Genomic DNA, 25368 nt, shown 5'->3' with positions numbered 1-25368 from the left:
ATCTGATACTGTCTCTAATACTGAACGTGCAATATGGATATGTGTTTGAATACTGCGGCCTCTAATACCACAGACCTGATGCGGACCTATCAAGTCCATAATGACGAGCTGCAGACGACTGCTAAGAACCTTGGCAAAAATTTTGTAATCAACATTGCAAAGAGAAATTGGACGATATCCCTCAACAGTTTTCAACCGATTAGTATCTTTGCTTTTGGGAATTAATATTGTGTGCCCAGAATAAAAAGTGGGAGGCAGGACACCCACATCATAAGATGCTTTGAAAACTTCCATCAAAACAGGCACTAGGCAAGGCGAAAATGTTTTATAGAATTCGCTAGTAATACCATCTGGCCCAGGAGATTTCTGGCTCTGCAGGGCAGAAATGGCTGATTGAATTTCATCCAAAGTGATAGGTCCCTTCACTATAGCACACTTCTCATCATCAAGTCGAGGGAAGTTTCCGAGCAAGGAACTGTAATCGAAACCCTGACTTGGATCTTCGCAACTGCCAAACAGCTTCCGATAATAGTCGAAGAAAGCAGCAAGAATACCAGGCGCATCACTGTATGTGCAATCACCATACTGAATTTCCAATATTTTCTTCGCAAGAGCATTCTCTCTTTCATCACTCAGGGCCCGACGAGAAGGTTGCTCATCAAGAAACCTTCGGGACCTAGATCGTATCAAGGCCCCCTTATATCTGTCTGTCGCAAATTGTTGAAGCTGTGCTTTTACGTTATTAATCTCTTCGAGATAGGCACCCGTGCTTACCCTCTCTAGCTCATGTAGCTCCGTTAGGGTGCGCCCAAGCTCACGAAGGTGGTGTCTCTTCAGGAAAGCGATTCTTGCTGAGGCCTCAATTGCCAAGTTTTTGATCTCCTGTTTAAACAAGTCCCACTTTTGAAAAATGGAAAGATCACGGCGGGACCATACGTCCTTCAAACAAGTAGGTACAGCACGCTGAAAGATTTCGTCTGAGAGCAGACAATTATTCATCTTCCACAACTCCCATCGAGGGTGAAGTACATGCCGAGTGTACTTTCCTATCTGAAGAGACACCATACAGTGGTCACTGAAGAAAATGGGCCGCACCCAGTAGCCAAACACACTTGCTAATGCGTCAACAGAAACGTAAATTCTGTCAAGGCGAGCATTAGAGGAAAACTGAAAATGAGTGAAATGTATACTGTCGCCTTTTTCCTGCCCCACATCCACAAGACTATATTCAGAAACCAAATCGGTAAGTAATGCAGCACTATGGTCGTATCTCTTACATACCACTGAACGGTCCTCATCCCTACAAACGCAATTAAAATCTCCCAACAATATAATTTTGCGGTCCGTGCACAAAAGTTCAACTAATGACAGAAAAAAAAGCCTTCTATCGCGCTGCTTTGTGGGGGCATAAACACAAATAATCCGCCACTGTACACCTGAAATTGTGAGATCACAGCATATAAGTCGCCCCTCGTCATCTATGCAATAAGACATGGCTGTCATCTCTAGCGTGTTCGCCAGGAATACCATACAACCTCCGGATAAGCCTCTCGCGTGGCTAACAATAATGCTGTATTCCGACAAAAAAGGCTCAAGAGCAGCTGCTGTCTCTTCATCAGAGGACAACTTTGTTTCCTGGATAGCGGCTACACACACACTCCATTTCTTTAAGAGATGCCGTACCTGCTGTTGCCTCCTACGATTACGCATACCCCTAACGTTAAGGGTAGCGACTTGATATGCTGCGACGATCGCCATTTTGGTGCCAGTCTTAACAAACGCCATCCCCTAGAATGTGGTGGCCCGCCGCCAAATTGGCGGCCTCTCGGGCAGACATCGCCCTCCTCTTTAACACCACCCTTCCCGTGGCCTCTACACATTGTGCCTTCTGGTCAGCGCCATCGATACACACCTCGTCATCATCTGCAGGACGTTTCAAAGGTGCGGTGCTGTCCATGTCTTCCTCTGAGACAGCCAAGGCCTCGGCCCACGAACCCGAGGGGAGCACATCACTCGCTGCCACACTGACAGCCGACAGAGAACCTGACACGCCAGAGATCGACGCCACACACGTCTCACCGTTACCCTCCAACGACGAAGCAGAATCAGCATCAGAGGAGGATCGGCGACTGCGGATGTGAAGGTAACAGTGCATTTGTCCTCTCCTTTTCTGCGTATGACCTGCACGCGAATAAAAAGAGAGAGTCTCGGTAACCAGCACACGCAGTCGACAGGATTCGAACCTGTGCGGGGAGACCCCAATGGATTTCAAGTCCATCGCCTTATCCACTCGGCCACGACTGCGGATGTGAAGGTAACAGTGCATTTGTCCTCTCCTTTTCTGCGTATGACCTGCACGCGAATGAAAAGAGAGAGTATCGGTAACCAGCACACACAGTCGACAGGATTCGTACCTGTGTGGGGAGATCCCAATGGATTTCGAGCCCATCGCCTTAAACACTCAGCCACGACAGTGGATGTGACGGTAACAGTGCACTTGATCTCTCCTTTCCTACATGTGACCAGCACATGCAGTCGACAGGATACGAACCTGTGCGGGGAGACACTTTATAGTCCACGTTGGTGAGACTAATCGGTCGATATGACCCAACCAACATTCGTTTCTACTGGTCATCAGTCTTTGGGATTAAAACAATGTGGGAGGTAGAGAAGGACAACGGAACTTTTTTTTGTTGATAGGCTTCCGTAATCACATGGAGCAAAAACTGAGCCTTTGAAAGAAAACAGCATTTAGTCCGTCCGGCCCAGGAGCTTTCCCAGATGGTGGGTCCTCAATTGCGCTTTCTATCTCTTGCAAAGTAATAGGCAATTCTAGACCCTCTTTAGTTTCGTCATCCAGTCTTGGCACCGGACTTAAAAAATTCTGCTGAAAGCCGTCTACAGTCTCAAGCTTATTGCCAAGCAGCTGTTCAAAGTGGTCTTTACAGTGCATTGAATTTCGTTGGCATCTTCCGCGATGCGGCATTCATATCTGATGCTTCTAATTTATTTCTGGAAAGCGTATCTTTTTCCGTCTGATAGCGCTCTCTTTGTCGGCGCTTCGCCGGCCTACAATTTTTCAGACCTTAACGTATAACGGCTGCTCTGTACATGTCGGCATCCATTCTTTCGAGCTTACTTTTCAAGTCCCGTATTTCTGTAGCAAAGTTTGCCGGCTCCATGATTTCCATGCTCAGTAAGCACTCAAGTTCTGCATTCAGTTCTCTTTCTTTTTCTTTCTCATTGTAATGAATCACAGTACTTTTCTCTATTGCTTTTATCTTCACCCATTCTTTGAAGCCACCGCATTCAGCTGCGAAAGTGGTTGGGTGCGCAGCAAGCCCCTTTTTAATCTCGGTTGTAACAGCCGCAAGAAACTCCTCATCGTGAAGAATTTTTGCATTCAGTTTGCGTATATGTCAGTTAAAGCGAGATTTTGTTTTCCTTCATTCCAAAAGTCGCGCTCACTAGGCAATGGTCACTGAAAGACACAAGTTTCACACTGTACGCGGAGCAGAGGGGCACAAGATCGACAGCTACGTATCCTGTCGAATCTAGCCTGACTATCCCGCTTAAAGTGCTTGAATATTGGCTGGTTTCCAGTGGAGAACACGCTGCGAACATCCTCAAGACCGTAATCATGCACTAATGTCTTCAGGAGTTCGGAGCTTTTGTCTCTTCGCGATCTGCGTTTCACTCTGTCGACAGCTGCGCACACACAGTTGTAGTCACCGAGTACAAGCAAAATCTTGTCGCTCTGCAACCATGGCTCAAGAGACAGAAAAAACAATTGACGGTTGCTTTCTAAATAAGGAGCATACAAACACACAACACGCCAGCATAAATTCGAGAAAGTGAAATCAGTTACCGAAAGAAGACCGCTTTGACAGGCGAACACTGACTCGACGCTTATTCCTAATGATTTACGAATAAATAGCAAGCATCCACCCGATGCACCAACAGAATGACATACGCACACATCAATGTTTTTTTTTGAAAAGAAGACACCATGCGCTCGGTATGTTCTTGAGTCTATCTTTGACTCTTGCAAACCTACTATATCTATACTGTTATCCGGAAGGAGCCGGATTGTCGCCTTCAGGCTCCTAGCACTCTGACATTCAGAGTAACTATGCGAAGTGGTGTCTTTAGCTTATGCGCCATGCGTTAAAGGCGTCACCAGCAGATGTACTTTCCCACCTTCGCAGTCATGTCGAATTCCTCGTTTGTAGATCCGGAGCACACACATCCTCCCAGCGAACCGCTGAGATACATTCTCAAGCATGTCCAGCCACTGCAGCCCATTTCGCGCACATTCCCAGCTTGGTTGCCGAGGCCGCTTGACGATAGTCTGCTGAAAACCGACACACACATCTTCCAGAGCACCACACAAGTACGGAGGCGGTTTCCCCGCCTGCCGTGTTTCAGCCGATAAATTCGGCCGCGGTTTTAACGTTGAACGTCGTATCCCAGGTGCTTTCGACGGCGGCTCATCGCTGCCATCGTCGGACTGCTGCTTCTGACCGACCTACTCTTCATGTGGGCGTTTCCCAGCCATTGAGGCCGCCGTTTCCTGGCTGACGTTCATGGCGTCAGTCCTCGGAGCCTCCACGCCTTCGGGTGTTTCGACGCAAACTTTCGTCGTTTCATTCTGTGAGTCATGGTCGTCTTCGGAATGAGCATCCACGACTTTTTCACTAGCCTTATCATCGCTGGCTGCCGTAACTTTCTGCTTCGTCAGAAGCGTCAAGGAAGGCGCATCTTGTTTCACTTTCAGCCTTGTAGAACCAGCTGCTTCCTCCGCACCCGCCTGATCCATTAGAAGCTCAGATGAGTCCTCACTTGTCCCGGTTCCAGCAATTCTCGCGTAAGTGCAGGCACACTGGCCATCTTCGTGGCCGAACCGTCGACAGACTCCACAACGTGGAACCCGGCACTCTTTGAGGATGTGGCTGGCACTCCGACAGCGCGGACACAAGGGAGGCCTGCCAGGAACGACAAGGGTCAAATCACCGCCGACGGGCAGCTGGTGTGTCAGGTCGTCGATTTTCACGCCTGCTTTCATCTTTAGGGTGACAAACCATGTCTTTGAGCCCTTTAATGTCATGCCATGCACCCACCAGCTCTCCCGGGAAGTTTCCGAAACTTTTCCATACTGCGCGAAGGCTGCTCGCACCTCCTCGTCGGGCACGCAGTGTAGAAGCCAGTGCAGCTTCAGGCGCACGTCCTGGTTTGCCGGGTAAATCACCAGGCAGCGACGCTTTTTCACAAGTAGCTCGTCGATGCCTGTAATCCGCTTTACCGCCTCGGCATCCTTTAATGTGATGGCCCAGACTTGACTCATGCGATACGACCCCAGGGCGATAACGTCCTGGAGCAGCGAATGTTCCGCAACGCGTCGCGGAAATCTTACACATGGTATGGACGGGCCGCGACATCAGCATCCAAAAAAAACTATTTAAAACGAAACGCCCTGTAGGCAAGCCTGGTAGAACAACCTGGTAGTCACTTTCCTTTTCCGCAGTCCTGTTGGCGCGGCGAGACACGGCCGCCGAAGCCGCTCCTACGAAGCCCATCACACCTCCGTTCACAAGCGTGGCCGGGAGCTGACTCCCCCTCGGCCACGACTGCGGATGTGAAAGCAACAGTGAATTTGCTCTCTCCTTTTGTACGTATGACCTCCACGCGAATAAAAAGAGCGAGTCCTGGTAACCATGCAGTACACGCAGTCGACAGGATTCGAGCCTGTGCGGGGAGACCCCAATGAATTTCGAGTCCATCGCCTTAACCACTCGGCCACGACTGCTTTTTTTTCTTTACTATCGACTTGGCAAATGCACACAATCACGCAAAATGCAACGCTGCTATATACAAAGATATAAAAGCACTAGTTTAGTTTTGTCTAGTGCAATGCAGTTAAAAATGCCTCATTGAGGACAGCTCGTCCAGGACCGGTAACCAATAGGGAGGTTCAGTCTGTGCCTTGAAAACATCCCTGATGTACATCACACTCTCAGCGAAATACTGTCGAGCGGGACGTATAACAACATGTTCGTGTCTTACATCCATTCTTGTTTTCCACACGCTGTTCATGCACAGCAGCATCATCAGGTCACACGGCACTCCTTCAGGTGAAGCAGATGGCAGAAAACGTATCCCAAAAGGTGTTATCGGCAAATCTTTTTTTAAAGTTCGCTGAAGAATATCCCACAGGAAAACTGCGTCGTGGCAGTCGAGAAAGATATGTTCAATAGCTTCTGGCTTTTTACAGATAATACAGTTAACGCTCCAAGGCACAAAGAGACCTTTGCTTTGCAGCCATGGCTTCAATATTAGAGTGCCAGTACGCAACTGAAAGAAGAAAGACTTGGCCGAAGCTATGATTGGCATTTTTTTAACCCTTTTAAGGACATCACGTTCAGAAGCCAATTTATACACAGCACGATACACTGGTACAGGCAAGAACACATCACGTAGGTCCTTATATAGCACCTTCCGCGAGACATTGGCCAAATACTCTCGCGAAAACCTCGCCTGGGGAATACGAAAGGATGCGACAACTTCGTGGAAAAATGGACTTAACGCCGTTGTGCTTGATACAGTGGACACTATATACTCAGGCAGTGAATGATATAATCGCACTTGTATTATTTTTCTTATAAAATGATCACTTTGATCGCGCAAGAACAAAAACCGGGTAACTACTTGTTTGAGAAATAAATGCGATAGCCCGAGACCCTCGTTCCGTACGGCATGGAATAGATTGCACCGGCCTGTACATTCCCATGTAGAGGCCTATACAAACGTCGCAAAAACTCGGTGCAGCTTCTGCACCGCCGCTCTTGCCATGCTCAACGCTTGCAAAACATAAAATATTTTAGCAACCAGAAATATATTACACACAGTGGTTCTCGAAAACATGGAAAAATTGTGCCCTCCCCATTTAGCTGTGTGAGATTTAACTCGTTGAGTTTCCTCGTCCCAATATTCTTTACTTTTCCGGTAATGCTTGAGAGGGATTCCAAGGTACTTGCCAGGGGTGATCGTTCATTGCATCTGGCAGAAAAATTCAGGAGTGTGTTCCCAATCCCCCTTCCAGAATCCTAAGCATTTTGTCCAACTTACAGCGCTACCAGTTACACTACAGAACTCCGCGGTTTCCTTAACAACTTCACGCACACTGTCCTGGTCGGCACAAAACACTGCGATGTCGTCAGCGTAGGCCAAAACTCTAACTTCCGCATCAAAGGAGGAATACCCTCGAATGTTTGGTCCCATAAGGAGTCTCACACAGAATGGCTTCAAGTAAAGGGCGAAGAGGAGGGGCGAGAGGGGACAGCCTTGTCAGACAGAAGACAGCACTGGTATGCTTTCACTTAAATCCCTGTTTATGACTAATTTGGCGAGACACTCTTTATACACCATTTTCACACCGTCAGTGATGACAGAGCCGACGTTCACATGCTCCAAAAGTGCGAACAGGATATCGTGTCCGACCCTGTCGAATGCCTTCTGCAGATCTAATTGCAGCATAGCTACGCGATCATGCATTGCGTCGCAACATTCCAGGACACTTCTTGCTGTGTGTATATTTGTGAAAATTGACCTCCCTTTTATGCCGCATGTCTGGTGCGGACCTACAAGTGACGTGACAACATTCTGTAACCGACTGGCAAGCACCTTCATGTATATCGTATAGTCGACATTTGTTACACTTATAGGACGGTGGTTTTCGATGCAGAGTAACCTAACAGGGTCCTCAGTTTTGTGTAATAATATTATATGAGAAATACTGAAAGACGGAGGGGTCATATTGTGTTCATAGCATTCAGCTATCACGCGCTGAAGGCAAGAAGCCATTTCACCTTTAAAAAACTTGTATATGGCGGCACCAAACCCGTCCGGCCCCGGCGACTTACTGGCACCTAATTCGTCAATGGCTGCTTCTATTTCTGACACATTTATAGGTCTCTCGAGAGTCTGCTTGACGTCATCATCCAGAACAGGCATGAGCGCAAGAAAGTCGGCTCTGAAGTTGCCAATAGCATTTAGTTGCTGGCTAAGCAACTCTCTATAATAATCGAAAAAGTCCCGCTCAACCAACGCCTTTTTACTGGTAACTTGGTTGTGATAACAAATTTTGCTTATTTTTTTTTCACCGCATGCCCTTTTTCTTCGCTCAGCGCTCGTTTTGTGGGCGTTTCACCCTGCCAGAGCCTCTCGGCACGTGCCCTTATCACCGTGCCGCGGTACCTCTCTTCATCAATAACTTCAAGTTTACTTTTTATTTTTTATTTCTTGCGCGAACGATCCCGGCTTGAAGCTTTCTGCGCTTAACATATAGCTTAGTTGGTTATGGAGCTCTTTTTCTTGTTGTCTTTGATTGTGTCTCAGCACACACGCTCTTTCTATCGCAGCGAGTTTAGGAATACATTTAAACTGTTCCCATTCATATATGAAGTTTCCGGATGTTCTCAGCAACAAGTCGCTGATCTATTCCTTTGTTTTAGCAACAAATATTTCATCATGAATTAACTTCTCATTGAATTTCCATAGCTCCCACTTGAATTTTACCACTCTTTCCTTTCTACCAAAGGTGACCATAACCAAAGAGTGATCAGAAAAGCTTACATGTCGGATCTGATAACAGCAACAAACTGGCACCAACTCAACAGGGACATACATGCGGTCAAGTCTTGCATGAGAAACACCTTGAAAGTGCGTGAAATTTGCTTGGTCTTCTGGTGTCAGCACAATGCCAATGTCCGCTAGCCCATTTTCATTAACGATTTGCAGTAACAGTTCTGCACTAACGTCCCGTGAAGCTTGTCTAGTAGTTTTGTCTCCCGGTCTGCAGACACAATTGAAGTCTCCAAGTAATATAACACGCCTTTCGCACGCCACGCACGATTCAATACTTTTAAAGGAAGCTTCACGTTCACGACATTTATTCGGTGCATAGACACATACAGCTCTCCATGGCATTCCAGAAAAAAGAAAATCACAGACAATAAGCCGCCCTGAGTCACACGTTACCACGCATTCAACTACTGCGCTAGAATTACAGATCAAGATAACACAACCCCCCGACTTTTCCACCGCATGACAAACGCACACGTTGTACCTATTACGGAAAACTTCAACCATACGTTCAGTTTGTTCTACACTTTCAATTTTCGTTTCTTGGGCAGGCAGCAGATCGATATCGTTATCTAATAAAAGACGATTTTGCTGTTGCTGTCTTCGTCTCGTTGAAAGGCCTCTCACATTCAGTGTCGCGGCCCCTAGGCTACTTTCTAGATTGGCCGCCATTGAAGGCATGTGGAAGTCGCCGAAGAAGTTACTCACGTCTCAATTACAGGAAGTCGTGTTGCAAGTCCGTAATTCTCTCGCGCTGTTCAGGTGCACGTCGCAGTAGCCGGAAGGTGACTCCAGGCAGACACTGTTCTCGGTCACCGACCGAGACACCGCTGCTGTGTTTGAAGCGTCACCCCCGCTACAGTGTAGGCGTTGCAGCCGTAGTCCTCCGGTCAGGTGGCACATTAGGCTTCGGTTTTAAAGACGGCCGCCGTACTTGAAGGGCCTTTAGCGGGGGTTCCTCATTGTCGTCCCCGTCTTTGATAGTTTCTCCGTTGCGGTCGTCGTGCGCCCGCTTTGCTGGCACGCTCGAATTCGGGTGCATGTCGATGTCCTCCGTTTCGCATGCGGTACTCTGCTGCGATTGGGAAGCTGAAGTAGAGCCCCTCGGCCGCGTCTGCGGATGTGCTCATACCAATGCATTTGTTCTCTCCTTTTGTACGCATGACCTGCACGCGAATAAAAAGAGAGAGTCCCGGTAACCAGTACACGCAGTCGACAGGATTCGAACCTGTGCGGGGAGACCCCAATGGATTTCGAGTCCATCGCCTTGAGCACTCGGCCGCGACTGCGGATGTGAAAGTAACAGTGCATTTGTTCTCTCCTTTTGTACGTATGACCTGCACGCGAATAAAAAGAGAGAGTCCCGGTAGCCAGTACACGCAGTCGACAGGATTCGAACCTGTGCGGGGAGACCCCAATGGATTTCGAGTCCATCGCCTTAACCACTCGGCCACGACTGCGGATGTGAAAGTAACAGTGCATTTGTTCGCTCCTTTTGTACGTATGACCTGCACGCGAATAAAAAGAGACAGTCCCTGTAGCCAGCACACGCAGTCGACAGGATTCGAACCTGTGCGGGGAGACCCCAATCGACTTCGAGTCCATCGCCTTAACCACTCGGCCACAACTACGAATATGGAAGTAATAGTGCAATTTCTCTCTCCTTTTGTACGTATAACCTGCACGCAAATAAAAAGAGCGAGTCCCTGTAGCCAGCACACGCAGTCGACAGGATTCGAACATGTGCGGGGAGACCCCAATGGCTTTCGAGTCCATCGCCTTAACCACTCGGCCACGACTGCGGTTACGGAAGTAACAGTGCAATTGCTCTCTCCTTTTGTACGTATACCCTTCACGCAAATAAATAGAGCGAGTCCCTGTAGCCAGCACACGCAGTCGACAGGATTCGAACCTGTGCGGGCAGACCCCAATATATTTCAAGTCGACCGCCTTACACACTGGGCCACGACTGCTTTTTTTTTTCTTTATTGCCGAATTTGACACGGAACCAAAATTACAAAAAGAATGAAACACCTCAGCCCAATTCGGCTCATAGAACCGGATATCAATCTTTGCAATACAGCCAAGTCATCTAGTACAAAGAGCCATTGAGGCTGTTCAGCTCGTGCCAGGTGTACTTCTCTCAGGCACATGCCACTTGCAATGACGTTTTCTCGCACAGAACGCACGTTTAAATCAGCATGCCGTACCTGAATTATGGTCTTCTACAAGCTGTTGAGGTTTAACAGCATGAGTTAGTCATAGGACACTCCTAGGAGCTTCAGTCTGAATTGGCAAAATCTAATACCGTAGAAGTCAGGGAAAGATCTTTTTTGGTACATTTTTGGAGGACGTTCCAGTGATAAATGGGGTCCCAAGACTCCAGGAATACGTGCTATATATTCTCGGGCGTCTTGCATAGGATACAGTTTGTTGTCCAGAGGACGAAAATCCCCTTCTCGTTCAGCCATGTTTTAACAGGGAGCGTATTTGAATTTTATTTGTAGAAAACCCTTTTCATAAATTAACTGGCATTCTGTAAACTCGTTTTAAAACATCCTGCCCTGGACTCTCACGATGCAGGCTTCCGTAAAGAGGAACTGGCATCATTACATCCATTAAGGCCTTATACAACTTATTCTTTGAAACTTTACAAAAGTATTCAAGAGAAAACCGCACTTGGAGAAGCCTGAACGAGAGTACAACCTCTGTCTTGTACCCTACGGCGGAAAAACACATATTCTTGCTCGAAGGTACCACAATTTCTGGAAGCAGCCTCTGCAATGGCAGTTCAATTAACAGTCCGCAAAAAGCTGTCCGACTGGTCATAGAGGAACATGACTCGCGATAAAACCTGGCGTAAATCAAATGAAAAAGACCAAGGCCCCCACCTTTGACAGAAATAAATTGGTGCGACTGGTTCACTCCCATGTTGACGCCCAGACAAAAACTGCTAAGACGCGGTGAATTCTTTGAATATTGGCTTGGGATGCATTCAACACGTTCATTAGGCACCATGTCTTTGACACAATGAAAATGTTAGACATAGGCGCGCGAAAACATCGACGGCTGCCTATCTTGCCACGAGTCTGCCTTCTCCTTCGCACTTGAAGCTATATCGTTCCAGTGGTCACTGGCATCCCGATAACATTCGAGATTCACGCCAAGATACCGCGTTGGCAGTTTTGATCACTGCAACCGACAGAAATGTTCTCGTGAATCATCCAAATTACCGTGCCAAAACCCGCAGCTTTTGTCAAAGTTTATCAGGCAGCCAGTTTATTGACAGTACTTTTCGACTAGGTTGGCAACTTTTGTAAAGCTGCCATTGTTTGAGCAAAAAATGGCAACATCATCAGCGTAGGCGAGGACTTTCATATGGGATGACTGCAGTTGAAAGCCCGGAATAAGATTACTGTTAATTATGGCCAAGCAGAGTGGCTCTATGTAAGTCGCGAACAGTAGGGGCGAAAGAGGGCATCCCTGCCTCACAGAATAAATCACTTTTAGTCGATCTGTGGACTGGCTATTTACGATTACTCGTGTGCTGCAGTTCGCATAAGCCACTCTCACGCCTTCCGATACAACGCGCCCTACGTTCAAATGATCAAGAATGCAAAAAAGAATGCCATGTGAAACACGATCGAAGGCCTTCGTAAGATCCAGCTGAATCATTGCAATGTGCTCCCGAATGGTGTCACAACATTCCAGTATGCTATGTGGAACATGTATATTTGTCGCGATACTGCGTCCTTTGATGTCACAAGTCTGGTGTGGTCCAACCAAGGTCTTGATTACGCCCTGTTCTCCCTTTGCTAAAACTTTCATATATGTCTTGTAATCTACGTTGGTGAGACTTATCGGCCAATAAGCGCCCACCAACAAGTGCTTCTCCGGAGCATCTGTTTTGGGTATCAGGACAATGTGTGATGTTGTAAGAGACAGTCGAACTTTTTTCCGCTCTTACGCCTCCGCGAGCACACTGAGCAGAAAGGGAGCTATGATGCATTTGAATTCTTTGTAGTAATCGGCTCTTAGTTCATCTGGGCTAGGTGTTTTTCCGCTTTGCAATTCATCGATGGCAGATTCTACCTCTCCCACACTAATGGCCATTTCAAAGCGCACCTTCACTTCATCCTCAAGTCTTCGCTGTAGGGGCAAAAAATGAACCAGAAATGATTCGCCCATCTCCCGCTTATGACCGAGAAGGCCGTTGAAGTGGTCCATTATAACCTTCTGGATAACTTTAGTATCGCTAGAAACTTCAGCCCTGTGCCTTTTCTGCGTGATTTCTTTCTGGAGAATGTAACGCTTTTCGTGGAACAATACTCGCTTAGTCGGCGTTTCATCGGTCCACAATTTCTCGGACCAAGAACTAATGACGACTGCTTTGTATATCTGTCTAATTGTTTAAGCTGCCTTTTAACTTCTCTCAATTCTTAAAAAAAAATGGCCGGGCTCACAACTTTCAATGCAGGTTAGGAATTTTAACTGCTCATTCAAATGAGTTTCCTTTTCCTTCTCTTTATTCCTATTAAGACAACTCTTGTATTGCTTTACGTTCCACTCGTTTCTTTAAATCTTCCCACTGAACAGCCAAGCTACCAGGCTGTGTCTCTAGCAGCCTGTGCAGTTCATTTGTTGTTTCATTTATGAAGTCTTTGTCTTCCAACAGCATACTATTAAATTTTCACAAGTGCCAGTTAAAGGACGTATGTTTTTTTTGGCGCCAAAGGTTGAGATTACGAGGCAGTGTTCACTAAGTGCCACCGGTTGAACTTCATAGGTCATGCAGAGATGCACGAATTCGGCCTATCCATACAGCCTATCCAACCTAGCATGACTGTCACGCTGGAAGTGTGTATATTGAGGGCTATTACCGTAAGTGAACATTTCGCCAATGTCTTTTAACAGTGGTCATTTACAATAATATTCAATAATTGAGCACTTTTTTTGACGCACCGGCAGGCGCTCATACGGTCCGCCGCTACAAAAACACAGCTGAAATCACCCAACACCAGCAGGTTTCTGTCACAAACAAGATAATTTTCAAGACGACTGAAGAAGTCTTGGTGTTAGGATCCTACGTTTGATGCATACACAGAGATAACTCGCCAACACATATTAGAAAAAGTAAAATCAACGACAAGAAGACGTCCTCTGGTACAAGCGATAGCAGACTCAACAATAATGCCTAGATTGTTGCGCATAAAAATAACGCACCCACCCGAGGTGTCAACAGAATGTCAAACACAAACACTGAATACTGGACGAAATTGGTACACCATACGATCAGAAGCTTCCTCACTTTCTATTTCCGTCTCCTGGACAGCCACTATATAGAGCGCGTCGTCAGCAAGTAGACGATTCAGATGACATTGGCGCATCCTTGTACGAAGGCCTCTGACGTTCAAAGTAGCTACGCGCAGAGCTGTATCTAGTTTCATCGCCATGCACTTGAAATAAAAGGCCTTTGACGTACAGTGCCCACTCTGCAAAATCTTTGAACATTTTCTAACTCACAGAGGGCAGTGTCGTTGATCCAGGAATGCGAGTGCTGGCGTCGGGAAACCACCTTGATGTCCCTCGCCAACCTTTCCGGACCAAGGCACACTGTCTGCTGGGTACTTTCCACAACAAAAAAAACTCGAAACCTCATTGAGCTGATACGGAGGCGGTTTCCCCGCCTGCCGGGAATCGGCAGAGATGTTCGGCCGGGTCTTCAACGTCGACCGTCGAGGCCCCGATGGTTTAGGCGGCGGCTCATCACCACCCACACAATGCTGCGGCTTCTCGCCGACGCTCTCCTCATGGGAGCGTTTTCCAGATTATATATCAGCAGCTTCCAGGCTGACGTCCATGACATCGGTGATAAAAGCCTCCACACTGTCCGTATATTCGGCCGCGGCTTTCATCGTGTCTTCCGCCTGGTCATTACTATCTTGCTTAGGTTCAAGACCCGCATCTTCACTCGGCTTGACAGCACTGGTCGTCGTCGTCACACTCCTTTTCGATAGAGGCGTCAGCGAAGGGGTTTTTTGAGCCAAAACTTGGCCAGTTCCCCTGGCTGCCTCCTCTGCATCCGCCTCGTCCATCAGCAACTCAGATGAGCCTTCACTGTTTCAGGGGCCCGCAATGCTCGCGTAAGTACGAGCACACTGGCAGTCTTCATGCCCGAACCGTTGGCAGACACTGCACCGAGGGACCCGACACTCTTTGTCGATATGGGCTGTACTTCGACAGCGGAAGCACAACGGAGGCCTTCCCGGTACGACAACCAGCGCTAGCTCCCCGCCGACGTTGACCTGATGCGGCAAGTCGTCAAGCTTCACGCCAGCGTTAACTTCAGTGTGGTGAGTCTGGTGGTTGAGCCCTTCTCCAACACGCCGTGTACTCGCCAGCGCTCACGGGCCACCTCAGAGAATTTTCCGTAGGCGCTAAGGTGGCACGCACGCCATTGTCAGGCACGCTGTACAGCGGTCAGTGCAGCTTTAAACGCACGCCCTAGTTTACAGGGTCGGTCTCCAGGCAGCGCCGTTCTTACACACGGAGTTCTCCGATGCCGGCAGTCTTCTTCACTATTTCGGACACCTTGAATGTGACGGCCCAGGCATGGCTCATGCGATACGCCCTCAGGGCGATAACATCCGGGAGCAACGAATACTGAGCCAACGTGTCCCAGAAACCACGCGATACGGCCGGGCCGTGATATCCGCGTGCAAAAAAAGTATTGAAAACGTAACGCCCTTTAGGCATCCCTCGTAAAACAGCCTGATACGTAGTTTCTTGTTCAGAAGCCCTGTTACCGCGGCCAGACACGGCCGCTGAAGCTGCTCCAACAGAGGCCTGCATCCTGCATCCGTTCACTGGCGTAGCCGGCCACAGAATCACTCGGCCACGACTACGGATGTGGAAGTATCAGTGCCTTTGTTCTCTCCTTTAGTACGTATGACTTGCGCGCGAATAAAAGAGCGAGTCCCGGAAACCGGTACACGTAGTCCACAGGAATCGAACCTGTGCGGGGAGACCCCAATGGATTTCGAGTCCGTCGCCTTAACCATTCGGCCCCGACTTTTTTCTTTATTGCACGGCTTTGCACAAGAATGACAAGACCAAAATTACAGGACACAGTGAACACATGGTATTGATATAGTCAGCCTGGCCAGGGCTGGCTTCGTCACATTAAAATTCCTTTAGGGCCATCAAAGGCTCCAACCTTGACAACCACTCGGAAACATCGCCAGCCGCTCTTACCCTCTCAACAAATCGATGCACGGTTTCCCGAAAATAAATTCGTGCTGGCCGTGCGTCGGGATCACAGTAATATCCTGCCATTCGCAAGCGCCAAATACTGTGGAGGCCTATTAACATTATTAAATCAAATAGTACTCTATCATCATTATCAATGGACAGATACCGTATTCCATGGGGGTGAAGTGGAAATTGTTTCTTTATCGTCCTTTGGAATACGTCCCAAAAGTAAACCCCTTCCCATCAATGCAGAAAAACATGGTCCATTGTTTCTGGTTGCTTGCAGATAAGGCAGTTAGGACCCCACGGAACAAATAAGTCCTTATCCTGTAAAAACAATTTGACTGATAACGTTCCAATGTGCAACTTGAAAAAGAAAGTTTTAACCCCTGGCTCGACGCGCATTCTCTTTACCCTCTTTAGCAAATTCCTTCCAGGGCCTCCACTGTACAAGGCCCTGTACATGGGTTCCGGCAGAAAAACTTTACATAAATCCTTATACAGCTTCTTCTTGTTCACTGTGGATAAATATTCGTTGGAAAACCTCGTGGAGAGAAACCGCGCACTTGCGACAACTTCTCTGAAGTACCCCAAAATTCCGCCCGACATGGTTTCGGTCGCAACAACAAAGTCAGGCAGCGCACGCCCGAGCCTTACTTGGCACGTGGTGCGCCGAAACGGATCATTGACATCGCGCAGAAACATAAATCTATTAACAATCTGCCGCACGAAAAGGTGTCCCAGGCGCACTCCACCTTCATTAACTCTTCTAAATAAATTCGTCCGGCTGCACCTTTCCCATTGCGCAGCCTGCACAAAAACAGCGAAAATTCGATGCAGCTTCCGTTTGTTCATTCTTCCACAATGCAACACTTGCATCACATACCACACACTGATAAAGAAAAGGTTGCACACGCTGGCTCTAGCGAAAATTCATAAGCCTGTTCCTTTCCATCGTTCCGCATTCTCACGCGCATCCTGTGTCAGCGCTCTCCATTATGTCTCGCCATCGCGATAGCTGTCTAGTGGAACTCCCAGGTATTTCGTTGGGGTCTTCACCCGGGGTACGTTTTTAAAGTGGTCAGGCGTCGTTTACCATGCTCCGTGCCCGAGCCCCACTGACTTAGACCAGTTGACTCTGCTGCCTGAGGTTTTGCAGAATTCTGCGACACATTCAACGGCCTCAGTTACACCTTCTCGATTAACGAAAAAAACCGCCAAATCATCCGCATATGCCAGCAGCTTGACCTCGGCAGCTTGCAGCCGAAAACCAGGAATTCTCTCATTTTCAGTGATGTTTAAATACAAAGTCTCGATGTAAGGCAAACAGAAGAGGGTTGAGGGGGCGACCTTGACGTACCGAACGCTGCACGAAAATGGGGGTCCCCAGACTCTAGTTAACAATCAATCTCGTCGTGGAGTTCCGATACGCCAAGGCGACACCCTCCCGGAAAACAGAACCAACATTCACGTAATCCAGAATGCACAGCAAAATTTTATGCGCGACACAGTCGAACGACTTTTCGAGGTCAAGCTGCAAGATCGCAGCGCGACTATTTGTAACGTCACAGCACTCGAGCACACATCTTGCCTTGTGTAGGTTAAACAGAACAGACCGGCCCTTTATCCCACACGTTTGAAGGGAGCCAACAACTTCCTGGATTACACACTGTAACCCTTGCGCCAACACCTTCATGTAAATTTTGTAATCCACATTTATGAGTTCAATTGGCCTGTACCCTGTTACGCGTCCAACTTGTCACCTTCATCAGTTTTTGGAATTAGGACAGTGTGTGATTTGCCATAAGACGTAGGCAATACATCTACGTCGTAAGCTTCATTAAAGACTTTCAACACTGGCGTGATTCTGCTCTTAAATGCTTTGTAAAACTCCGCGCTTAAATCGCCTCTTCTTGGCGATTTCCCAGAATTTTAATTGTCTATTGCAATTTCTACCTCTGATTCGGTTATTGCGAGCTCTAACACGTCTTTCTGCTCGTCGCTAAGCCGCGGCAGTGCCCCCATAAACCTGTCCTTAAACGTGTTCGTGTCTGAGTCATGTAATGCGAAGAGCGCCTGATTGTACTCAAAAAACGCACGCTGTATATGTTCGTTTTCGTATGATAAGATGCCATCCATTCTATGCTGTCAATGTGATTTTGCCGCGCATGGACATTTCAATGCCCAGGGCTCGTTTCGTGGGCGTATCCCCTGCAGCAACATCTTCCGCTCTGGCCCGCACCAACGCTCCGCGATATCGGTCCTCTTCTATTAGTTGAATTTTTTGTTTTATTTTCCTGATGTCATCGATCCATTTACCAAGCGCTTCACATTCCTTTTCGAGCTGTTTTGCAAGCATACACCTTACATTGCGCCCGTTTAGATCCTCTTCGTACGCAATGGCACTAGACCGTTCAACTGCTTTTATTTTAACCTGTTCTTTGCAAAGTTCCCACTATTGCCATATTTTCAGTTTACTTGGCTCAATTTTGCTGATTTCTTCAACTACTCCACGGTTTAAGTCATCGTTCCTAATTAGGTTGTTATTTATTTTCCACAGATCCAAACTAAAAGCACTGCCCCGTTTTTTTTTTCAATCGTATCCCACATTCTACTAAACAGTGGGCCGATAAAGACACCGGCACTACATGATAACTGTTGCATTTTGGAATCACGTCCAGCGATGCATAAATCCGGTCAAGCCAAGCGTGGCTTGAAAGTGTGTGTACTTCACACCGCACGTGACTTGCAAACACTCCGCCACATCCTCAAGGCTTCATATGTCTATGATTTGAGGCGGTATCTTCGTACTAGCATCCCTGAGCACCTTTGCACTGTTCTTATCGCAGACACTCAGGACACAGTTGAAATCGCCCGTGATAATGAGCTGTTTCTCGGAACTAAGACGCTGTTCAACACTGATAATACGCTGCCCTTTCGTCCGTGATATTTGGTGCATACACAGAGACAACCCGTCACACATACAGCAGCAGTGTTACTCAATGTAAAATCGACAGCGACACACCGACCTGAAGGGCACGAGAAATGAGCGTGCATGACAAAACCCGGCAACTTCTTTACAAAAGGACGCTACCAGAAGACGTACCTATCGCATGGCTTACTACAGCGTAGAATCTAGACGTGAAATGTCGCACTAGGCTCTTCCTCCCCGTCTACTTTTGTCTCCTGCACGGCCAGTAGGCCGATATCGTGCTGCGTTAAAAACCGGTACACTTGGCTTTGCTTTTTCTTTCCGGCCAAGCCACTAACATTGAGTGTGGTCTCTTTCTACAGGGTTACAGAAGCCATTTTCGCAAAGAGCGAAGAGGCCAAGAGCATGGTGCTTACCGCTCCCGTCTATCACATGGAAAAACGCCGAAGCCATCTGGTGCAGGCCCCTGACCTTGCCGCGGGGCTGCCTTATCGCCGGCACGCTTGTCCGCCAAAATGTTGGGTGTCGGTCTGAAAGAAGACCATCGCGACTGAGCAGTTTTTGCTGGCGTCTCCTCACCACTGAAACCTGCCGCCTTGTCCCCTTCGCGGCCGTTCAGGCCATGAGGGTGCTTGGCTGAGGCGGTGCAGCACGCTGAACGGGCGCAGCTCTGGTACTGCTGTTCCTCACTGATCATTGGATCGGCGTCCTTCGTTGCCGGGACGCTCTCCCCGTTTGCCGACGTGTTTGCCTGACTCGAAAATAATTCTTCCTCTTCAATTTGCTTCCCTTCGTTGCCATGTTCACTAATGTCTCCGCTGGGAGTCAACTAAACGTCGGCCCTCCCAGCAGCCTTGCTAACTACCTCGGCTCCTTTTGCCGCCTCCCCAACCTCGACGACATCCATCAGAAGCTCGCCGTATCGTCTCTGGATACTGCACCGGTAGCCACCGCGTATGTGCCGACACACTCACTGTCGCCGTGGCCGTAACGCCTGCATTTAGAGCACCGGGGTACCTTGCATTCACGTCGAACGTGACCCGTGCCGCGGCACCGTAGGCACTGCATGGGCCACACAGGCACCAAAACAAGGGCCAGCTCTCCGGCCACGCGTAACTGGTGCGGAAGGTCGTCAACCTTCACACCGGGCTTCAGTTTCATGAGAACGGCCCTGGTTGCGGAACCCTTCTCCTTGACGCCTGAAACACCCCAACGCTTCTGGGTCACCTCCGTTACGTTCCCGAAAGCCGCAAGAGCCATCCGAATGTCGTCATCGGCTACGCCGCGTTGCATCCAGTACAGCCGTAGTTTTACCTGTTGGTCGGGAGGATCGATGATAATGCAGCGCCGTTCTTTAACCTCCGGTTCCTTGATCGCTGCCAGCTTCTTCGTTGCTTCGATACTGTTGACCGTGACCGCCCAAACATGGTTGTCCTGATACGCCCCCAACGTCACAACGTCGGGGAGCGTACCAGCGTTGGCGAGGGCGTCGCGGAAATCCTCGACCCTGTAGGGATTAACTCGCACATCGCCGTGCAAAACACGGTGTTTAACACAACACGACCGGTACAAACGTAGGCAGAATGATTTCGTAGTCCTGTTCTGCCTTATCTCCAAACCTGTTTCCGCGACTAGCAAAGGCCGCTATCGCCGCGCTGTTGGAGCACATGATCCCATGTCTGCACTCGGCAGTGGCCGGAAGTAGAATTAACCACACGGCTACGACTGCGGATGTGGAACTAACAGCGCCTTTGTTCTCTCCTTTTGTACGTAGGACATGCGCGCGAATAAAAAGTTGCGAGTCCCGATAGCCAGTACACGCAGTCGACAGGATTCCAACCTATGCAGGGATATCCCAGTTGATTTCGAATCCATCGCCTTAACCTCTCGGCCACCACTGCTTTTTATTGCCTGTTTTGACATTTTACAACGCAGATACAAAGGATAAAGCATGTTGACCGTCCTGTGGCCAGCATGGAAATTAAAAATCGCTTCATGTCGACAAAATCATCCACGAGCCCAACCCAGTCGGAAGGCTCTGGCAGTGTACGATAGGCGTCACGTACATGCATAACGTTTTCTATAAGTTTTCTCTAACTGGGCGAGTGTTAACATCAGCACGTCTAGTCGACATCCGTGTTTTTCATATTCCATGGAGGCCCAAAATCATAAACAAGTCGTAAGGTATGCCCCCTTCAATTTCAACAGGCATAAATCGAATTCCAAAGGGTGTAATTGGGAGGTCTTTTTTAAAGTGCACGCTGTAATATGTCCTAATAAGAGACCGCGTCCCAACAATCTATAAGAACGTGCTCTTTTGTTTCCGGTTTTTTTACACAATAAACATATAACTCTCCATGGTACAAAAGTGCCTTTTTCTGCTAACCATGTCTTGAATGGAAGTGTATTTGTGCGCATTTTAAAGAAAAAGGTTTTCATGTTTGGTTTGATGCTCATTATTCTAACTCTTTTCAAAATATCTTCCCTTGGGCCTCCATGCGATATGGTCCTAAACAATGGCGGCGTTAAGAATAAGTCACGGGAATCTTTATACAAACTTCAGTCCTCATAGAACTCAGGTATTTCATAGAGAAACGCTCTTGCAGCATTCGGAAAGCGAGGATATTTTCATGCCAAAATCCATACACTCTACGACATCTATACTCGCAGGATGAGACAATGAACTCGGACAATACGGTTGCCAACCGAGCTTGCATCGCTGCGCTCAAAAATGGGTCCCTCTGATCTCTCAAAAAAAAAGGAAGCGCGACAAAATCTGTTTAACAAAAAGGTGGCAGAGGCTTAACCCGCCATTGCGAACTGAAACGCATCGTTCGTTGCCCTGTTAGAAAAAGAGTACTGTTTCCATTCTGCCTCGATGTTATTCTATGCCGCCGGTGGGATCCGAAACCATTACTTCGAATTTCGCGTCCGGTGCTCTACTAACTGAGCTAGGGCCACTGCTTTCTAATCTTCTTTCAAGGGCATTGTGTATAGTGTAAACGGACCTTGAAAGTGTTCACCAGCGTCACCCTTGGCCAGCGGCGGTTTGAATTTCACCTTTGTTAAGTACCTCCAGGCAGGTGGCTCCTTGATCAAGTTTATGCTGACGCAGTGCACAAATTTTACACTCAATGGGATTCTAAGCATCTAATTCTTTTGCACATTTTTTTGCTTGTCCTGGGTGAATAGATCTTTTTACATGGATATCACCCCCTGATGTGGCCTGGTCTTCCGGCTCCTGGTAAGCCATTCCAGGCGCACCTAACTGTGCTTGCATTTGGTCCACTTAATATTTTTCACCTCTGGAAGCTTCGGAACAAAGCTGAATTTGAGTCCCCGGTATTACCTCGTAAGTGACACCTTCCTTGCAGGCGAAGTTATATTGGGAACAGCTGTCAAGCTTTGTTCGTTGCCATTTGCTTCAGAGTAGCTTCCTTATCAAAGTACCAAATGTTTACCATTTTAATATCAATCCAACCAATAGACTTGCCTCGGCACTGGCAACTAACATTATTTACCTAGTTGGCTTCGATAAACAAGGAAGCAGCAAGTTACAAGTCTTTTTTTTACGGCCAGCATATGCATTTATGGCTCTTGAATAGAGCTGTTCACCTACCAGGATTTGGGCTCATTGTTAATATTATTGCAGATCAACTTTGAACGAAAATTTCCGCAGGTTCTTTGCAGAGGCATTTATAGCAGTACTCAAGAAGTAGTATAGACATCAAACTGAACTCTCTGCACATCTGCTAGATGTACAAATGTCCAGCCGTAGCGTCGATGCACCTTATTCTATAGGTAGGGATGCATTTCTGATAATCCACCGGACATTCCCTCAATGTTATGTGGAGGAATCTGGATATCTACTGGGCGTACACAATGCCCAGCAAGTGCTGTCTTTGAGATATCTAAGGGCTTTATGTGCTTATCTGTGATGGTATTTCGGTTTGAATACATTATCTGTTCTGGGGATTGCCCTGTGCCGCGGGACCAGGCAGAACTGCTGTGGTGGCTCAGTCGTTATGGTGCTCAACAGCTGACTCGAAAGGCACGGGTTCAATCCATGCCGCGGCGGTAACATTTCGATGGAGGCGAAATGCTAGAGCCCCGTGTACCGTGCGCAATTATTGCACGTTAAAGAACGCCTGGTCTTCGAAATTTTCCGCAGCCCTCCCCTACGGTGTCCTCATAGCCTTAATTGCTTCGGGACGTTAAACGCCTTGAAACCAAGCCAAACTGGTCCAGGTGCATGCACCTAAAGAGTTTCAAAAAGCGGCATTCGATCAACGAAAGCCGGGTAGCCCGAGTAGCACTTGGATACAAATTAAGCATTGCCCATACTCGCGGAGAGTCGGCTTTCGGGCCCGGCTAGGCTTTGTAGGTATGTCGCACCAACGAACACATCCCAGCCACCAGGAGCGTAACCCGTGATGACCGCTCACGGACTCGGAACGCGCCCCCATGGTAGCTTCCGCAACGATCGCCGCAGGAGGTACTAAACTGAAGCACAAAAGCCTAGTTTTAGCAGAACTTGTTGCCGCATGGCGCCCACCACAACGCAGAAGCAAATAACCTAAGGTTCACGCATTTAGCTACCCTCTGGCAGCAGAAAACACTGACTAACACAGCCTAAAGCTCTCTTCTCTTGTGGATACGGGAGGAAAGTCCTCGATTTCGTCCGCCTTGATAGTGGGCGCACTGCTTGGAGCGGGGACGGGGGAGTGCGACGTGAGTGGGAAGAGGAGCTTTTTTAGTGCCACACAGTGGTTGACGTTGCCAAGGTTCCGTGGCATCATGGCTCGAGCCGTGGCAGTGGAGACTCTGGCTCCTCGTCAGGTGGTTCAGTCACGGGTGCGACTTGTCTGGGTCCGAGGCAGCTCCCATCGGGAATGGGATGTGGACGCCCGCAGGCTAGAGATGGCTCACGGAGGCTAGGGGATCGAGGAGGCAGAGTCGACTGGGACGGCCGTCTCGGGGAGGAACCGACTCAGAGGCGAGAGGCCAGCAATAGGGACCAGAGGAACTCCAGCAGTAGCCGGAAGGCCGGTATCTGACTACTCGCCGGGTGCAGCTGGTTCCGGTACGTGGAGGCAGGCAGGCCCAGGATGCGGTAGCCTCACGTCATGATGCTGCGGGCTGCACCCAGGGTCGGGCAGGCTCAGAGGAGCTGGCCCAGTCTCGTCGGCTCCGCAGGAGGAGCAGGCCGGAGAGGGGCTCTGCCATGGTGGTGGAAGCGGGCTTGAGTCCATGAGGCACCCGTTCGAAGCCACAGGAGGAGGATCCGCTCCCTCCGTGGTAGGCTTTGTGGCACCTTCAGGGAGCAGCCCCCTGAAGCCACTCGCGGATCCGGGTAGAGAGCCCGTGCAGCCTGCCGGATGGCAGGGCGGGCGAAGTCGAGCTGGCCGACGGTTGATGAGACTGGAGAGCCGTTGCTGTGGGCGGCCCCGGCCAGGTGGTCCGCAGCCTTCGCCACCAGCGTTGCCGACGTGCCAGGAAAGCCACTGCAGGCAGACGGCACGGCTGGCATCGTCGATGGCAATCAGGGGGGCTCTGAGGTGGGCCATGGTGGGCTGCCTAGTCTGTACTCGCCGTAGCAGCAGAAGGGCAGCTCTGGAGTCAATCAGTATGTCTACTTGCTGCTGTTCGGGCGTCAGGAGCAGGAGATCCGCAGCCATGTGGAGGTCAGCCAGTTCTGGCTCTGTGGAGCTCGTTGGTAATCCGAGGCGGCATGTAGTGCTGTGCCTAGGACCGATGCGACACAGGCCGCAGTAGCCGGCGCAGTGGTCGGGTAGACTGCACGCCTGGAGGTGTCCCTCCAGAGACTCCTGCAGCAGGGTGGCGACCGACCATCTGTTGGAGGGCAGCAGCTGGTGTTCGCCGCTTGCTGCAGTCCGGGTTGGCCACCCAGGTAAGGAGTGGTGGCCTGGTTGCGGAGGCGGGACTAGTGTCTGAGCCTAAAACGGCAGCAAAGGCCGGGCACGCCGCTTAGCCACGCCGCCCACTGCTGCTCCAGAGACTGGCCATTTCGCCGCAGCGCCCCTAGCCGCTGCGGGGGTGCATGTACTACCGCGCGAACATAATCTGTGCGCGTTCTCCGCCGCGGCGGGCGGTCAATACCAGATCCCAAGTATATTCTCGCACCTTGGCCATGCCTGATTTGGTCGCAAGGATGCCTGTGAGGGGGCGCCCCGGTAGCGGTAGATGCTCGCTGTCATCCCGTACACCTCGCCAGCGAGCACGGTCTCACTACCCTGCTAGAGGGAAGGGGTGATCGTACAGAGGACAAAACGCATGTGTAGAAGACCGAACTGTGCGTTCCGCAGGGCGCAACAAACTCAGGTGAAGACTCCGGAACCAGGCAAGGGTGGCGCAGCGCCGCTGTACGCGAGTGAGGAGCTTTCGTTCCATGGGGTAGGTTAGAGGCCTTGTACACACAGCGGTAATGCTGCGCGCTGTTCCTGCTACAGGGAAGGAAACCAGACCCTGCGGCCTACTCCTGAACCCGACCCTGCGGCCTGAAGGGTCGTTCAGTCTCTTCTTTA

At 49.2% G+C, this 25368-nt stretch overlaps 6 non-coding genes and 1 pseudogene across 6 annotated transcripts; all 7 read right to left on the bottom strand.

Moving 5' to 3' along the window:
- Nucleotides 1-2222: 2222 nt before the first annotated feature.
- TRNAS-UGA (transfer RNA serine (anticodon UGA)) lies at nucleotides 2223-2304 on the bottom strand. Its single transcript has one exon. It is a non-coding gene; the product is annotated as a tRNA-Ser (tRNA).
- A 3420-nt stretch (nucleotides 2305-5724) lies between these two features.
- On the bottom strand, nucleotides 5725-5806 carry TRNAS-CGA (transfer RNA serine (anticodon CGA)). Its single transcript has one exon. It is a non-coding gene; the product is annotated as a tRNA-Ser (tRNA).
- A 110-nt stretch (nucleotides 5807-5916) lies between these two features.
- On the bottom strand, nucleotides 5917-6921 carry LOC144123022 (uncharacterized; annotated as a pseudogene).
- A 2926-nt stretch (nucleotides 6922-9847) lies between these two features.
- On the bottom strand, nucleotides 9848-9929 carry TRNAS-CGA (transfer RNA serine (anticodon CGA)). Its single transcript has one exon. It is a non-coding gene; the product is annotated as a tRNA-Ser (tRNA).
- Nucleotides 9930-10018: 89 nt separating this feature from the next.
- TRNAS-CGA (transfer RNA serine (anticodon CGA)) lies at nucleotides 10019-10100 on the bottom strand. Its single transcript has one exon. It is a non-coding gene; the product is annotated as a tRNA-Ser (tRNA).
- An 89-nt stretch (nucleotides 10101-10189) lies between these two features.
- TRNAS-CGA (transfer RNA serine (anticodon CGA)) lies at nucleotides 10190-10271 on the bottom strand. Its single transcript has one exon. It is a non-coding gene; the product is annotated as a tRNA-Ser (tRNA).
- An 89-nt stretch (nucleotides 10272-10360) lies between these two features.
- On the bottom strand, nucleotides 10361-10442 carry TRNAS-CGA (transfer RNA serine (anticodon CGA)). The gene has a single exon. It is a non-coding gene; the product is annotated as a tRNA-Ser (tRNA).
- Between the last annotated feature and the right edge of the window lie 14926 nt (nucleotides 10443-25368).

Source organism: Amblyomma americanum, chromosome 3, assembly GCF_052857255.1.
Source record: "Amblyomma americanum isolate KBUSLIRL-KWMA chromosome 3, ASM5285725v1, whole genome shotgun sequence".
Taxonomy (NCBI): domain Eukaryota; kingdom Metazoa; phylum Arthropoda; class Arachnida; order Ixodida; family Ixodidae; genus Amblyomma; species Amblyomma americanum.
The sequence above is the reverse complement of the archived record's forward strand: the minus strand, read 5'-3'. Positions and strand labels throughout refer to the sequence as shown.